We start from the raw sequence: 15,229 nt of genomic DNA, 5'->3' as shown, positions 1-15,229 counted from the left end.
AAGTGGCAGCTTTAGATTTGGAGCAATCCAGCAAAGCTTGCAAATTTCTTGCTGGGCACCACCCTCTTGGTCAGGGTGAGAGGCCAGAAATGGAGGCCATTTTCCATGGGGAAAACGAAGTCATTGGCCCAGGCTCTGGGTGTCAGATGAAAGGTGGCGTCTGGGGCTCTAAGGACTTGCAGGGTCCTAGTTGCTGGCAGCTTTTGTTCTGGAAGGATCCAGCACAGTTTGTCGATTCCTGGCTTGGCACTGCCCTGCCTGCCAGGCCAAGTGGCCACAAATGAAGGCCATTTTCCATGGGAAAAAGATGTCCTTTCCCCAGGGTCTCAGTAATATGTTCAAGGTGGCGTTTGAGGCTCTAAGTACTTCCAGGGCCCTAGTTGCTGCCAGCTTTTCTTTTGGAAAAATCCAGCAACGATTGCATCATTCTAGCAAGGCTCCCACTTTCTGCCAGGGTGAGTGGCTGCCAAGGGAGGCCATTTGCCATGGGAAAAAGAAGTCCTTTCCCCAGGGTCTGGGTGTCAGATGAAAGGTGGCCTTTGGGGTTCTGAGGACTTGTAGGGTAGTACTTACTGGCTAGAGTAGAGGAAATGGATTCTATTTGAATATCTGTCTAGAGGCTTTGCCCCACAGGTCCTGGTTGTCCTTGATGGGCTGCAGCTGTGAGCATTGAAGAGAACTGGGATAAAAGGGGGCGGCTTAGCCATTCAGGGAGAGCCTTGAAGGAGCCCTGAACTGGGAAAGAACAGCATGCAGAAGAAAGCGTCTGTGCTGTGAAGATCTGCAGCCATAAGAACACACCGAGGAGGTATGGACTTTAGCAAGCTGAGAACAGCATGATGGGACTCTAGAGAAATAGAACAACAACAAGTGGCAGCTTTAGATTTGGAGCAATCCAGCAAAGCTTGCAAATTTCTTGCTGGGCACCACCCTCTTGGTCAGGGTGAGAGGCCAGAAATGGAGGCCATTTTCCATGGGGAAAACGAAGTCATTGGCCCAGGCTCTGGGTGTCAGATGAAAGGTGGCGTCTGGGGCTCTAAGGACTTGCAGGGTCCTAGTTGCTGGCAGCTTTCGTTCTGGAAGGATCCAGCAGAGTTTGTAGATTCCTGGCTTGGCACTGCCCTGCCTGCCAGGCCAAGTGGCCACAAATGAAGGCCATTTTCCATGGGAAAAAGATGTCCTTTCCCCAGGGTCTCAGTAATATATTCAAGGTGGCGTTTGAGGCTCTAAGTACTTCCAGGGCCCTAGTTGCTGCCAGCTTTTCTTTTGGAAAAATCCAGCAACGATTGCATCATTCTAGCTAGGCTCCCACCTTCTGCCAGGATGAGTGGCTGCCAAGGGAGGCCATTTGCCATGGGAAAAAGAATTCCTTTCCCCAGGGTCTGGGTGTCAGATGAAAGGTGGCCTTTGGGGTTCTGAGGACTTGTAGGGTAGTACTTACTGGCTAGAGTAGAGGAAATGGATTCTATTTGAATATCTGTCTAGAGGCTTTGCCCCACAGGTCCTGGTTGTCCTTGATGGGCTGCAGCTGTGAGCATTGAAGAGAACTGGGATAAAAGGGGGCGGCTTAGCCATTCAGGGAGAGCCTTGAAGGAGCCCTGAACTGGGAAAGAACAGCATGCAGAAGAAAGCGTCTGTGCTGTGAAGATCTGCAGCCATAAGAACACACCGAGGAGGTATGGACTTTAGCAAGCTGAGAACAGCATTATGGGACTCTAGAGAAATAGAACAACAACAAGTGGCAGCTTTAGATTTGGAGCAATCCAGCAAAGCTTGCAAATTTCTTGCTGGGCACCACCCTCTTGGTCAGGGTGAGAGGCCAGAAATGGAGGCCATTTTCCATGGGGAAAACGAAGTCATTGGCCCAGGCTCTGGGTGTCAGATGACAGGTGGCGTCTGGGGCTCTAAGGACTTGCAGGGTCCTAGTTGCTGGCAGCTTTTGTTCTGGAAGGATCCAGCAGAGTTTGTCGATTCCTGGCTTGGCACTGCCCTGCCTGCCAGGCTAAGTGGCCACAAATGAAGGCCATTTTCCATGGGAAAAAGATGTCCTTTCCCCAGGGTCTCAGGAATATGTTCAAGGTGGCGTTTGAGGCTCTAAGTACTTCCAGGGCCCTAGTTGCTGCCAGCTTTTCTTTTGGAAAAATCCAGCAACGATTGCATCATTCTAGCAAGGCTCCCACTTTCTGCCAGGGTGAATGGCTGCCAAGGGAGGCCATTTGCCATGGGAAAAAGAAGTCCTTTCCCCAGGGTCTGGGTGTCAGATGAAAGGTGGCCTTTGGGGTTCTGAGGACTTGTAGGGTAGTACTTACTGGCTAGAGTAGAGGAAATGGATTCTATTTGAATATCTGTCTAGAGGCTTTGCCCCACAGGTCCTGGTTGTCCTTGATGGGCTGCAGCTGTGAGCATTGAAGAGAACTGGGATAAAAGGGGGCGGCTTAGCCATTCAGGGAGAGCCTTGAAGGAGCCCTGAACTGGGAAAGAGCAGCATGCAGAAGAAAGCGTCTGTGCTGTGAAGATCTGCAGCCATAAGAACACACCGAGGAGGTATGGACTTTAGCAAGCTGAGAACAGCATGATGGGACTCTAGAGAAATAGAACAACAACAAGTGGCAGCTTTAGATTTGGAGCAATCCAGCAAAGCTTGCAAATTTCTTGCTGGGCACCACCCTCTTGGTCAGGGTGAGAGGCCAGAAATGGAGGCCATTTTCCATGGGGAAAACGAAGTCATTGGCCCAGGCTCTGGGTGTCAGATGAAAGGTGGCGTCTGGGGCTCTAAGGACTTGCAGGGTCCTAGTTGCTGGCAGCTTTTGTTCTGGAAGGATCCAGCAGAGTTTGTAGATTCCTGGCTTGGCACTGCCCTGCCTGCCAGGCCAAGTGGCCACAAATGAAGGCCATTTTCCATGGGAAAAAGATGTCCTTTCCCCAGAATCTCAGTAATATGTTCAAGGTGGCGTTTGAGGCTCTAAGTACTTCCAGGGCCCTAGTTGCTGCCAGCTTTTCTTTTGGAAAAATCCAGCAACGATTGCATCATTCTAGCAAGGCTCCCACTTTCTGCCAGGGTGAGTGGCTGCCAAGGGAGGCCATTTGCCATGGGAAAAAGAAGTCCTTTCCCCAGGGTCTGGGTGTCAGATGAAAGGTGGCCTTTGGGGTTCTGAGGACTTGTAGGGTAGTACTTACTGGCTAGAGTAGAGGAAATGGATTCTATTTGAATATCTGTCTAGAGGCTTTGCCCCACAGGTCCTGGTTGTCCTTGCTGGGCTGCAGCTGTGAGCATTGAAGAGAACTGGGATAAAAGGGGGCGGCTTAGCCATTCAGGGAGAGCCTTGAAGGAGCCCTGAACTGGGAAAGAACAGCATGCAGAAGAAAGCGTCTGTGCTGTGAAGATCTGCAGCCATAAGAACACACCGAGGAGGTATGGACTTTAGCAAGCTGAGAACAGCATTATGGGACTCTAGAGAAATAGAACAACAACAAGTGGCAGCTTTAGATTTGGAGCAATCCAGCAAAGCTTGCAAATTTCTTGCTGGGCACCACCCTCTTGGTCAGGGTGAGAGGCCAGAAATGGAGGCCATTTTCCATGGGGAAAACGAAGTCATTGGCCCAGGCTCTGGGTGTCAGATGACAGGTGGCGTCTGGGGCTCTAAGGACTTGCAGGGTCCTAGTTGCTGGCAGCTTTTGTTCTGGAAGGATCCAGCACAGTTTGTCGATTCCTGGCTTGGCACTGCCCTGCCTGCCAGGCCAAGTGGCCACAAATGAAGGCCATTTTCCATGGGAAAAAGATGTCCTTTCCCCAGGGTCTCAGTAATATGTTCAAGGTGGCGTTTGAGGCTCTAAGTACTTCCAGGGCCCTAGTTGCTGCCAGCTTTTCTTTTGGAAAAATCCAGCAACGATTGCATCATTCTAGCAAGGCTCCCACTTTCTGCCAGGGTGAATGGCTGCCAAGGGAGGCCATTTGCCATGGGAAAAAGAAGTCCTTTCCCCAGGGTCTGGGTGTCAGATGAAAGGTGGCCTTTGGGGTTCTGAGGACTTGTAGGGTAGTACTTACTGGCTAGAGTAGAGGAAATGGATTCTATTTGAATATCTGTCTAGAGGCTTTGCCCCACAGGTCCTGGTTGTCCTTGATGGGCTGCAGCTGTGAGCATTGAAGAGAACTGGGATAAAAGGGGGCGGCTTAGCCATTCAGGGAGAGCCTTGAAGGAGCCCTGAACTGGGAAAGAACAGCATGCAGAAGAAAGCGTCTGTGCTGTGAAGATCTGCAGCCATAAGAACACACCGAGGAGGTATGGACTTTAGCAAGCTGAGAACAGCATTATGGGACTCTAGAGAAATAGAACAACAACAAGTGGCAGCTTTAGATTTGGAGCAATCCAGCAAAGCTTGCAAATTTCTTGCTGGGCACCACCCTCTTGGTCAGGGTGAGAGGCCAGAAATGGAGGCCATTTTCCATGGGGAAAACGAAGTCATTGGCCCAGGCTCTGGGTGTCAGATGAAAGGTGGCGTCTGGGGCTCTAAGGACTTGCAGGGTCCTAGTTGCTGGCAGCTTTTGTTCTGGAAGGATCCAGCAGAGTTTGTAGATTCCTGGCTTAGCACTGCCCTGCCTGCCAGGCCAAGTGGCCACAAATGAAGGCCATTTTCCATGGGAAAAAGATGTCCTTTCCCCAGGGTCTCAGTAATATGTTCAAGGTGGCGTTTGAGGCTCTAAGTACTTCCAGGGCCCTAGTTGCTGCCAGCTTTTGTTTTGGAAAAATCCAGCAACGATTGCATCATTCTAGCAAGGCTCCCACTTTCTGCCAGGGTGAGTGGCTGCCAAGGGAGGCCATTTGCCATGGGAAAAAGAAGTCCTTTCCCCAGGGTCTGGGTGTCAGATGAAAGGTGGCCTTTGGGGTTCTGAGGACTTGTAGGGTAGTACTTACTGGCTAGAGTAGAGGAAATGGATTCTATTTGAATATCTGTCTAGAGGCTTTGCCCCACAGGTCCTGGTTGTCCTTGATGGGCTGCAGCTGTGAGCATTGAAGAGAACTGGGATAAAAGGGGGCGGCTTAGCCATTCAGGGAGAGCCTTGAAGGAGCCCTGAACTGGGAAAGAACAGCATGCAGAAGAAAGCGTCTGTGCTGTGAAGATCTGCAGCCATAAGAACACACCGAGGAGGTATGGACTTTAGCAAGCTGAGAACAGCATGATGGGACTCTAGAGAAATAGAACAACAACAAGTGGCAGCTTTAGATTTGGAGCAATCCAGCAAAGCTTGCAAATTTCTTGCTGGGCACCACCCTCTTGGTCAGGGTGAGAGGCCAGAAATGGAGGCCATTTTCCATGGGGAAAACGAAGTCATTGGCCCAGGCTCTGGGTGTCAGATGACAGGTGGCGTCTGGGGCTCTAAGGACTTGCAGGGTCCTAGTTGCTGGCAGCTTTTGTTCTGGAAGGATCCAGCACAGTTTGTCGATTCCTGGCTTGGCACTGCCCTGCCTGCCAGGCCAAGTGGCCACAAATGAAGGCCATTTTCCATGGGAAAAAGATGTCCTTTCCCCAGGGTCTCAGTAATATGTTCAAGGTGGCGTTTGAGGCTCTAAGTACTTCCAGGGCCCTAGTTGCTGCCAGCTTTTCTTTTGGAAAAATCCAGCAACGATTGCATCATTCTAGCAAGGCTCCCACTTTCTGCCAGGGTGAGTGGCTGCCAAGGGAGGCCATTAGCCATGGGAAAAAGAAGTCCTTTCCCCAGGGTCTGGGTGTCAGATGAAAGGTGGCCTTTGGGGTTCTGAGGACTTGTAGGGTAGTACTTACTGGCTAGAGTAGAGGAAATGGATTCTATTTGAATATCTGTCTAGAGGCTTTGCCCCACAGGTCCTGGTTGTCCTTGATGGGCTGCAGCTGTGAGCATTGAAGAGAACTGGGATAAAAGGGGGCGGCTTAGCCATTCAGGGAGAGCCTTGAAGGAGCCCTGAACTGGGAAAGAACAGCATGCAGAAGAAAGCGTCTGTGCTGTGAAGATCTGCAGCCATAAGAACACACCGAGGAGGTATGGACTTTAGCAAGCTGAGAACAGCATTATGGGACTCTAGAGAAATAGAACAACAACAAGTGGCAGCTTTCGATTTGGAGCAATCCAGCAAAGCTTGCAAATTTCTTGCTGGGCACCACCCTCTTGGTCAGGGTGAGAGGCCAGAAATGGAGGCCATTTTCCATGGGGAAAACGAAGTCATTGGCCCAGGCTCTGGGTGTCAGATGAAAGGTGGCGTCTGGGGCTCTAAGGACTTGCAGGGTCCTAGTTGCTGGCAGCTTTTGTTCTGGAAGGATCCAGCAGAGTTTGTCGATTCCTGGCTTGGCACTGCCCTGCCTGCCAGGCCAAGTGGCCACAAATGAAGGCCATTTTCCATGGGAAAAAGATGTCCTTTCCCCAGGGTCTCAGTAATATGTTCAAGGTGGCGTTTGAGGCTCTAAGTACTTCCAGGGCCCTAGTTGCTGCCAGCTTTTCTTTTGGAAAAATCCAGCAACGATTGCATCATTCTAGCAAGGCTCCCACTTTCTGCCAGGGTGAGTGGCTGCCAAGGGAGGCCATTTGCCATGGGAAAAAGAAGTCCTTTCCCCAGGGTCTGGGTGTCAGATGAAAGGTGGCCTTTGGGGTTCTGAGGACTTGTAGGGTAGTACTTACTGGCTAGAGTAGAGGAAATGGATTCTATTTGAATATCTGTCTAGAGGCTTTGCCCCACAGGTCCTGGTTGTCCTTGATGGGCTGCAGCTGTGAGCATTGAAGAGAACTGGGATAAAAGGGGGCGGCTTAGCCATTCAGGGAGAGCCTTGAAGGAGCCCTGAACTGGGAAAGAACAGCATGCAGAAGAAAGCGTCTGTGCTGTGAAGATCTGCAGCCATAAGAACACACCGAGGAGGTATGGACTTTAGCAAGCTGAGAACAGCATTATGGGACTCTAGAGAAATAGAACAACAACAAGTGGCAGCTTTAGATTTGGAGCAATCCAGCAAAGCTTGCAAATTTCTTGCTGGGCACCACCCTCTTGGTCAGGGTGAGAGGCCAGAAATGGAGGCCATTTTCCATGGGGAAAACGAAGTCATTGGCCCAGGCTCTGGGTGTCAGATGACAGGTGGCGTCTGGGGCTCTAAGGACTTGCAGGGTCCTAGTTGCTGGCAGCTTTTGTTCTGGAAGGATCCAGCACAGTTTGTCGATTCCTGGCTTGGCACTGCCCTGCCTGCCAGGCCAAGTGGCCACAAATGAAGGCCATTTTCCATGGGAAAAAGATGTCCTTTCCCCAGGGTCTCAGTAATATGTTCAAGGTGGCGTTTGAGGCTCTAAGTACTTCCAGGGCCCTAGTTGCTGCCAGCTTTTCTTTTGGAAAAATCCAGCAACGATTGCATCATTCTAGCAAGGCTCCCACTTTCTGCCAGGGTGAATGGCTGCCAAGGGAGGCCATTTGCCATGGGAAAAAGAAGTCCTTTCCCCAGGGTCTGGGTGTCAGATGAAAGGTGGCCTTTGGGGTTCTGAGGACTTGTAGGGTAGTACTTACTGGCTAGAGTAGAGGAAATGGATTCTATTTGAATATCTGTCTAGAGGCTTTGCCCCACAGGTCCTGGTTGTCCTTGATGGGCTGCAGCTGTGAGCATTGAAGAGAACTGGGATAAAAGGGGGCGGCTTAGCCATTCAGGGAGAGCCTTGAAGGAGCCCTGAACTGGGAAAGAACAGCATGCAGAAGAAAGCGTCTGTGCTGTGAAGATCTGCAGCCATAAGAACACACCGAGGAGGTATGGACTTTAGCAAGCTGAGAACAGCATGATGGGACTCTAGAGAAATAGAACAACAACAAGTGGCAGCTTTAGATTTGGAGCAATCCAGCAAAGCTTGCAAATTTCTTGCTGGGCACCACCCTCTTGGTCAGGGTGAGAGGCCAGAAATGGAGGCCATTTTCCATGGGGAAAACGAAGTCATTGGCCCAGGCTCTGGGTGTCAGATGACAGGTGGCGTCTGGGGCTCTAAGGACTTGCAGGGTCCTAGTTGCTGGCAGCTTTTGTTCTGGAAGGATCCAGCACAGTTTGTCGATTCCTGGCTTGGCACTGCCCTGCCTGCCAGGCCAAGTGGCCACAAATGAAGGCCATTTTCCATGGGAAAAAGATGTCCTTTCCCCAGGGTCTCAGTAATATGTTCAAGGTGGCGTTTGAGGCTCTAAGTACTTCCAGGGCCCTAGTTGCTGCCAGCTTTTCTTTTGGAAAAATCCAGCAACGATTGCATCATTCTAGCAAGGCTCCCACTTTCTGCCAGGGTGAGTGGCTGCCAAGGGAGGCCATTAGCCATGGGAAAAAGAAGTCCTTTCCCCAGGGTCTGGGTGTCAGATGAAAGGTGGCCTTTGGGGTTCTGAGGACTTGTAGGGTAGTACTTACTGGCTAGAGTAGAGGAAATGGATTCTATTTGAATATCTGTCTAGAGGCTTTGCCCCACAGGTCCTGGTTGTCCTTGATGGGCTGCAGCTGTGAGCATTGAAGAGAACTGGGATAAAAGGGGGCGGCTTAGCCATTCAGGGAGAGCCTTGAAGGAGCCCTGAACTGGGAAAGAGCAGCATGCAGAAGAAAGCGTCTGTGCTGTGAAGATCTGCAGCCATAAGAACACACCGAGGAGGTATGGACTTTAGCAAGCTGAGAACAGCATTATGGGACTCTAGAGAAATAGAACAACAACAAGTGGCAGCTTTCGATTTGGAGCAATCCAGCAAAGCTTGCAAATTTCTTGCTGGGCACCACCCTCTTGGTCAGGGTGAGAGGCCAGAAATGGAGGCCATTTTCCATGGGGAAAACGAAGTCATTGGCCCAGGCTCTGGGTGTCAGATGAAAGGTGGCGTCTGGGGCTCTAAGGACTTGCAGGGTCCTAGTTGCTGGCAGCTTTTGTTCTGGAAGGATCCAGCAGAGTTTGTCGATTCCTGGCTTGGCACTGCCCTGCCTGCCAGGCCAAGTGGCCACAAATGAAGGCCATTTTCCATGGGAAAAAGATGTCCTTTCCCCAGGGTCTCAGTAATATGTTCAAGGTGGCGTTTGAGGCTCTAAGTACTTCCAGGGCCCTAGTTGCTGCCAGCTTTTCTTTTGGAAAAATCCAGCAACGATTGCATCATTCTAGCAAGGCTCCCACTTTCTGCCAGGGTGAGTGGCTGCCAAGGGAGGCCATTTGCCATGGGAAAAAGAAGTCCTTTCCCCAGGGTCTGGGTGTCAGATGAAAGGTGGCCTTTGGGGTTCTGAGGACTTGTAGGGTAGTACTTACTGGCTAGAGTAGAGGAAATGGATTCTATTTGAATATCTGTCTAGAGGCTTTGCCCCACAGGTCCTGGTTGTCCTTGATGGGCTGCAGCTGTGAGCATTGAAGAGAACTGGGATAAAAGGGGGCGGCTTAGCCATTCAGGGAGAGCCTTGAAGGAGCCCTGAACTGGGAAAGAACAGCATGCAGAAGAAAGCGTCTGTGCTGTGAAGATCTGCAGCCATAAGAACACACCGAGGAGGTATGGACTTTAGCAAGCTGAGAACAGCATGATGGGACTCTAGAGAAATAGAACAACAACAAGTGGCAGCTTTAGATTTGGAGCAATCCAGCAAAGCTTGCAAATTTCTTGCTGGGCACCACCCTCTTGGTCAGGGTGAGAGGCCAGAAATGGAGGCCATTTTCCATGGGGAAAACGAAGTCATTGGCCCAGGCTCTGGGTGTCAGATGAAAGGTGGCGTCTGGGGCTCTAAGGACTTGCAGGGTCCTAGTTGCTGGCAGCTTTTGTTCTGGAAGGATCCAGCACAGTTTGTCGATTCCTGGCTTGGCACTGCCCTGCCTGCCAGGCCAAGTGGCCACAAATGAAGGCCATTTTCCATGGGAAAAAGATGTCCTTTCCCCAGGGTCTCAGTAATATGTTCAAGGTGGCGTTTGAGGCTCTAAGTACTTCCAGGGCCCTAGTTGCTGGCAGCTTTTCTTTTGGAAAAATCCAGCAACGATTGCATCATTCTAGCAAGGCTCCCACTTTCTGCCAGGGTGAGTGGCTGCCAAGGGAGGCCATTTGCCATGGGAAAAAGAAGTCCTTTCCCCAGGGTCTGGGTGTCAGATGAAAGGTGGCCTTTGGGGTTCTGAGGACTTGTAGGGTAGTACTTACTGGCTAGAGTAGAGGAAATGGATTCTATTTGAATATCTGTCTAGAGGCTTTGCCCCACAGGTCCTGGTTGTCCTTGATGGGCTGCAGCTGTGAGCATTGAAGAGAACTGGGATAAAAGGGGGCGGCTTAGCCATTCAGGGAGAGCCTTGAAGGAGCCCTGAACTGGGAAAGAACAGCATGCAGAAGAAAGCGTCTGTGCTGTGAAGATCTGCAGCCATAAGAACACACCGAGGAGGTATGGACTTTAGCAAGCTGAGAACAGCATGATGGGACTCTAGAGAAATAGAACAACAACAAGTGGCAGCTTTAGATTTGGAGCAATCCAGCAAAGCTTGCAAATTTCTTGCTGGGCACCACCCTCTTGGTCAGGGTGAGAGGCCAGAAATGGAGGCCATTTTCCATGGGGAAAACGAAGTCATTGGCCCAGGCTCTGGGTGTCAGATGAAAGGTGGCGTCTGGGGCTCTAAGGACTTGCAGGGTCCTAGTTGCTGGCAGCTTTCGTTCTGGAAGGATCCAGCAGAGTTTGTAGATTCCTGGCTTGGCACTGCCCTGCCTGCCAGGCCAAGTGGCCACAAATGAAGGCCATTTTCCATGGGAAAAAGATGTCCTTTCCCCAGGGTCTCAGTAATATATTCAAGGTGGCGTTTGAGGCTCTAAGTACTTCCAGGGCCCTAGTTGCTGCCAGCTTTTCTTTTGGAAAAATCCAGCAACGATTGCATCATTCTAGCTAGGCTCCCACCTTCTGCCAGGATGAGTGGCTGCCAAGGGAGGCCATTTGCCATGGGAAAAAGAATTCCTTTCCCCAGGGTCTGGGTGTCAGATGAAAGGTGGCCTTTGGGGTTCTGAGGACTTGTAGGGTAGTACTTACTGGCTAGAGTAGAGGAAATGGATTCTATTTGAATATCTGTCTAGAGGCTTTGCCCCACAGGTCCTGGTTGTCCTTGATGGGCTGCAGCTGTGAGCATTGAAGAGAACTGGGATAAAAGGGGGCGGCTTAGCCATTCAGGGAGAGCCTTGAAGGAGCCCTGAACTGGGAAAGAACAGCATGCAGAAGAAAGCGTCTGTGCTGTGAAGATCTGCAGCCATAAGAACACACCGAGGAGGTATGGACTTTAGCAATCTGAGAACAGCATGATGGGACTCTAGAGAAATAGAACAACAACAAGTGGCAGCTTTAGATTTGGAGCAATCCAGCAAAGCTTGCAAATTTCTTGCTGGGCACCACCCTCTTGGTCAGGGTGAGAGGCCAGAAATGGAGGCCATTTTCCATGGGGAAAACGAAGTCATTGGCCCAGGCTCTGGGTGTCAGATGACAGGTGGCGTCTGGGGCTCTAAGGACTTGCAGGGTCCTAGTTGCTGGCAGCTTTTGTTCTGGAAGGATCCAGCAGAGTTTGTCGATTCCTGGCTTGGCACTGCCCTGCCTGCCAGGCTAAGTGGCCACAAATGAAGGCCATTTTCCATGGGAAAAAGATGTCCTTTCCCCAGGGTCTCAGGAATATGTTCAAGGTGGCGTTTGAGGCTCTAAGTACTTCCAGGGCCCTAGTTGCTGCCAGCTTTTCTTTTGGAAAAATCCAGCAACGATTGCATCATTCTAGCAAGGCTCCCACTTTCTGCCAGGGTGAATGGCTGCCAAGGGAGGCCATTTGCCATGGGAAAAAGAAGTCCTTTCCCCAGGGTCTGGGTGTCAGATGAAAGGTGGCCTTTGGGGTTCTGAGGACTTGTAGGGTAGTACTTACTGGCTAGAGTAGAGGAAATGGATTCTATTTGAATATCTGTCTAGAGGCTTTGCCCCACAGGTCCTGGTTGTCCTTGATGGGCTGCAGCTGTGAGCATTGAAGAGAACTGGGATAAAAGGGGGCGGCTTAGCCATTCAGGGAGAGCCTTGAAGGAGCCCTGAACTGGGAAAGAGCAGCATGCAGAAGAAAGCGTCTGTGCTGTGAAGATCTGCAGCCATAAGAACACACCGAGGAGGTATGGACTTTAGCAAGCTGAGAACAGCATGATGGGACTCTAGAGAAATAGAACAACAACAAGTGGCAGCTTTAGATTTGGAGCAATCCAGCAAAGCTTGCAAATTTCTTGCTGGGCACCACCCTCTTGGTCAGGGTGAGAGGCCAGAAATGGAGGCCATTTTCCATGGGGAAAACGAAGTCATTGGCCCAGGCTCTGGGTGTCAGATGAAAGGTGGCGTCTGGGGCTCTAAGGACTTGCAGGGTCCTAGTTGCTGGCAGCTTTCGTTCTGGAAGGATCCAGCAGAGTTTGTAGATTCCTGGCTTGGCACTGCCCTGCCTGCCAGGCCAAGTGGCCACAAATGAAGGCCATTTTCCATGGGAAAAAGATGTCCTTTCCCCAGAATCTCAGTAATATGTTCAAGGTGGCGTTTGAGGCTCTAAGTACTTCCAGGGCCCTAGTTGCTGGCAGCTTTTCTTTTGGAAAAATCCAGCAACGATTGCATCATTCTAGCAAGGCTCCCACTTTCTGCCAGGGTGAGTGGCTGCCAAGGGAGGCCATTAGCCATGGGAAAAAGAAGTCCTTTCCCCAGGGTCTGGGTGTCAGATGAAAGGTGGCCTTTGGGGTTCTAAGGACTTGTAGGGTAGTACTTACTGGCTAGAGTAGAGGAAATGGATTCTATTTGAATATCTGTCTAGAGGCTTTGCCCCACAGGTCCTGGTTGTCCTTGATGGGCTGCAGCTGTGAGCATTGAAGAGAACTGGGATAAAAGGGGGCGGCTTAGCCATTCAGGGAGAGCCTTGAAGGAGCCCTGAACTGGGAAAGAACAGCATGCAGAAGAAAGCGTCTGTGCTGTGAAGATCTGCAGCCATATGAACACACCGAGGAGGTATGGACTTTAGCAAGCTGAGAACAGCATTATGGGACTCTAGAGAAATAGAACAACAACAAGTGGCAGCTTTAGATTTGGAGCAATCCAGCAAAGCTTGCAAATTTCTTGCTGGGCACCACCCTCTTGGTCAGGGCGAGTGGCCAGAAATGGAGGCCATTTTCCATGGGGAAAACGAAGTCATTGGCCCAGGCTCTGGGTGTCAGATGACAGGTGGCATCTGGGGCTCTAAGGACTTGCAGGGTCCTAGTTGCTGGCAGCTTTTGTTCTGGAAGGATCCAGCAGAGTTTGTCGATTCCTGGCTTGGCACTGCCCTGCCTGCCAGGCCAAGTGGCCACAAATGAAGGCCATTTTCCATGGGAAAAAGAAGTCCTTTCCCCAGGGTCTCAGTAATATGTTCAAGGTGGCGTTTGAGGCTCTAAGTACTTCCAGGGCCCTAGTTGCTGCCAGCTTTTCTTTTGGAACAATCCAGCAACGATTGAATCATTCTAGCTAGGCTCCCACCTTCTGCCAGGCTGAGATGCTGCCAAGGGAGGCCATTTGCCATGGGAAAAAGAATTCCTTTCCCCAGGGTCTGGGTGTCAGATGAAAGGTGGCCTTTGGGGTTCTGAGGACTTGTAGGGTAGTACTTACTGGCTAGAGTAGAGGAAATGGATTCTATTTGAATATCTGTCTAGAGGCTTTGCCCCACAGGTCCTGGTTGTCCTTGATGGGCTGCAGCTGTGAGCATTGAAGAGAACTGGGATAAAAGGGGGCGGCTTAGCCATTCAGGGAGAGCCTTGAAGGAGCCCTGAACTGGGAAAGAGCAGCATGCAGAAGAAAGCGTCTGTGCTGTGAAGATCTGCAGCCATAAGAACACACCGAGGAGGTATAGACTTTAGCAAGCTGAGAACAGCATGATGGGACTCTAGAGAAATAGAACAACAACAAGTGGCAGCTTTAGATTTGGAGCAATCCAGCAAAGCTTGCAAATTTCTTGCTGGGCACCACCCTCTTGGTCAGGGTGAGAGGCCAGAAATGGAGGCCATTTTCCATGGGGAAAACGAAGTCATTGGCCCAGGCTCTGGGTGTCAGATGAAAGGTGGCGTCTGGGGCTCTAAGGACTTGCAGGGTCCTAGTTGCTGGCAGCTTTCGTTCTGGAAGGATCCAGCAGAGTTTGTAGATTCCTGGCTTGGCACTGCCCTGCCTGCCAGGCCAAGTGGCCACAAATGAAGGCCATTTTCCATGGGAAAAAGATGTCCTTTCCCCAGAATCTCAGTAATATGTTCAAGGTGGCGTTTGAGGCTCTAAGTACTTCCAGGGCCCTAGTTGCTGGCAGCTTTTCTTTTGGAAAAATCCAGCAACGATTGCATCATTCTAGCAAGGCTCCCACTTTCTGCCAGGGTGAGTGGCTGCCAAGGGAGGCCATTTGCCATGGGAAAAAGAAGTCCTTTCCCCAGGGTCTGGGTGTCAGATGAAAGGTGGCCTTTGGGGTTCTAAGGACTTGTAGGGTAGTACTTACTGGCTAGAGTAGAGGAAATGGATTCTATTTGAATATCTGTCTAGAGGCTTTGCCCCACAGGTCCTGGTTGTCCTTGATGGGCTGCAGCTGTGAGCATTGAAGAGAACTGGGATAAAAGGGGGCGGCTTAGCCATTCAGGGAGAGCCTTGAAGGAGCCCTGAACTGGGAAAGAACAGCATGCAGAAGAAAGCGTCTGTGCTGTGAAGATCTGCAGCCATATGAACACACCGAGGAGGTATGGACTTTAGCAAGCTGAGAACAGCATGATGGGACTCTAGAGAAATAGAACAACAACAAGTGGCAGCTTTAGATTTGGAGCAATCCAGCAAAGCTTGCAAATTTCTTGCTGGGCACCACCCTCTTGGTCAGGGCGAGTGGCCAGAAATGGAGGCCATTTTCCATGGGGAAAACGAAGTCATTGGCCCAGGCTCTGGGTGTCAGATGACAGGTGGCATCTGGGGCTCTAAGGACTTGCAGGGTCCTAGTTGCTGGCAGCTTTTGTTCTGGAAGGATCCAGCAGAGTTTGTCGATTCCTGGCTTGGCACTGCCCTGCCTGCCAGGCCAAGTGGCCACAAATGAAGGCCATTTTCCATGGGAAAAAGAAGTCCTTTCCCCAGGGTCTCAGTAATATGTTCAAGGTGGCGTTTGAGGCTCTAAGTACTTCCAGGGCCCTAGTTGCTGCCAGCTTTTCTTTTGGAACAATCCAGCAACGATTGAATCATTCTAGCTAGGCTCCCACCTTCTGCCAGGCTGAGATGCTGCCAAGGG

The sequence above is a fragment of the Agelaius phoeniceus genome, chromosome 28, assembly GCF_051311805.1.
Source record: "Agelaius phoeniceus isolate bAgePho1 chromosome 28, bAgePho1.hap1, whole genome shotgun sequence".
NCBI classification, from domain to species: domain Eukaryota; kingdom Metazoa; phylum Chordata; class Aves; order Passeriformes; family Icteridae; genus Agelaius; species Agelaius phoeniceus.
The sequence above is the reverse complement of the archived record's forward strand: the minus strand, read 5'-3'. Positions refer to the sequence as shown.